This window comes from Lipotes vexillifer, unplaced genomic scaffold (genome assembly GCF_000442215.2).
Source record: "Lipotes vexillifer unplaced genomic scaffold, Lipotes_vexillifer_v1.1 scaffold1158, whole genome shotgun sequence".
Lineage (NCBI taxonomy): Eukaryota > Metazoa > Chordata > Mammalia > Artiodactyla > Lipotidae > Lipotes > Lipotes vexillifer.
In genome coordinates, this window is record NW_006793745.1 from 1,366,694 (window position 1) to 1,368,684 (window position 1,991).

The window sequence follows — 1,991 nt, forward strand, 5'->3', positions numbered from 1 at the left end:
AGCTAAGCTTGAATTATTGAATGAGGATCGTGCCTCAAGTTCTTTAAGCAGCTCTTCTCTCCTCCCAGGAGAGGCCATCAGGAGCTCTGTTCAGTTGAAAACTCACAGCTCTGCTTTGTTCACAGATCCAGCGAAAGGCCAGAAGCTAGTCCCAGCGGACAGAGCTGAGCACCTCAGCTCAACAGGGCTGGGCTTGGGTGTCACTGGAGCTGCTCAGCCCTTGAGCAATTGCCCCTCTCCCACCTCCTTCCCTCATCCTGCACCCACCCAATCTTGATGCCCACTGCACCAGACCCCCAAGGAGGCGGGAACTACCCAGGCTCTGCCTTCACAGAGCTCATGGTCTAGGGCCCCAAACAGACGAGCCAACAGGAAATTCAGCCCATTGTGACCCGGCCAAAGGTTTAGGAAGCCACCAGGCATCAAGTGAACACGCACCCGCCCACCTCCCCTGCCCTTCCGGATAGGGCTGTTGCCCACCCAGCTGGCTGTAGCAGGGCTTTGGGGAGAGGGCAGTGTGGGGACAGTGAGTGCGACTGTGAGTGGGGAGGGAGGCACTTGGGTGTTCAGAGGCCAGAAGGGAGGGAAATGAGAAAGAATCAGGAGTCTAGTCATCACCACCCTCCTCATGCACCTGCCCCCATCCAAGCTCTTCCACCTTCCCCCCCAACCCCGTGGTTCAGCCTCTAGGCCTTTCTTTGCAAATGGCGGTCAGCCCTCCTCAGAGGTCAGGCGGCCCTGCTGGCTGATGCTTTTTGGACTGGCCGCCCAGCACTGTCATCTCAGGGAGCCAAGCCAGCCCTGGGGCTGTGGCCTCATATGTGACAGTTTCAGACACCACAGGCCTGGGCTCCCCTTCCCTGGCCCGTGGTTCTTGCCTGGAAACGTGAATCTAAAGTCCTGGTACATTCAACCAGTCGAAACTCAAAAATGTAATTGAGCAGCGCGGCTGCATTTCAGGCAAGAAACTGAGCTATGAAATCAGACTCCTCTTGGAATCTAGGGTCCTCAGCTGACAGTTACTTGGCCTCTGTGTGCCTCAGTTTCCTTATCTGTAAAATAGTGATTAAAATTAAATGTGTTCATTAAAGCATACACAGCTGTAAGTGTTTACCTATATACCAAGTGGTTTTCAAGCAGAGGTGGGGGACAGTTTTGCCCCCTGAACATTTGGTAGTGTCATCCTTGGTCATCACAACTGGGGAGTGGGGGGGTGTGCTACTGTCATCTAGTGGGTAGAGGCCAGAGATGCTGCTACATACCCTACAATACAAGGACAGCCCCTGCAATCAAGAACTGCCCCCTCCTTTCCCCTGGCTGGCAGTGCGGAGGCCCCACGATGCCTGGAGTTACTGTAAAAGACATGAACCGGCGGGAGTTCGTCAGAGCCCTGGCAGCCTTCCTCAGCAAGTCCGGGAAGCTTGAAAGGCCCTGAATGGGTGGACACGGTCAAGCTGGCCAAACACAAAGAGCTCACGCCCTGTGGTTCTACACGCGAGCTGCTCCCACAGCACTGCACCTGTACCTCCGGCGTGGCGCTGGGACAGCTCCATGACCGAGATCTCTGGGGGGGACGGCAGAGAAAGTGTCCTGCCCAGCCATTTCAGCACAGGCTCCAAAAGTGGGGCCCGCCGGGTCCTCTGAGCCCCAGAGGGGCTGAAGTTTGTGGGAAAGGACCAAGATGGGGGCTGCAAACTGACATGTTCAGGACAGAGAGATCTGGACAGAATTGCTGGACAGGTGGCAGCTGCCAACAAGAAGCATTACAACAAATGATGCTGGGTTAATAAGCTGCCTTATTCATTAAGAAAAAAAAAAAAAAAAAATATCTGGCCCAAAATGTCAGTTGTGCCAGAATTGAGAAAACCCTGCCACATACACATCTATGGGGGCGGGGGGTGGGAGGGGGGAGGAACATTGTCTCTTTTACAAAATGGAATCATTAAAATTTTAGCCACTCTGAGAGGTAAACAACGCCTCTCATTGTTACT

The 1,991-nt window shown here is 54.0% G+C and overlaps 1 pseudogene; it reads left to right on the forward strand.

Annotated features, from left to right (window-relative positions):
* Window positions 1-1,312: 1,312 nt before the first annotated feature.
* Window positions 1,313-1,776, forward strand: LOC103078044 (40S ribosomal protein S19 pseudogene; annotated as a pseudogene).
* Window positions 1,777-1,991: the final 215 nt, after the last annotated feature.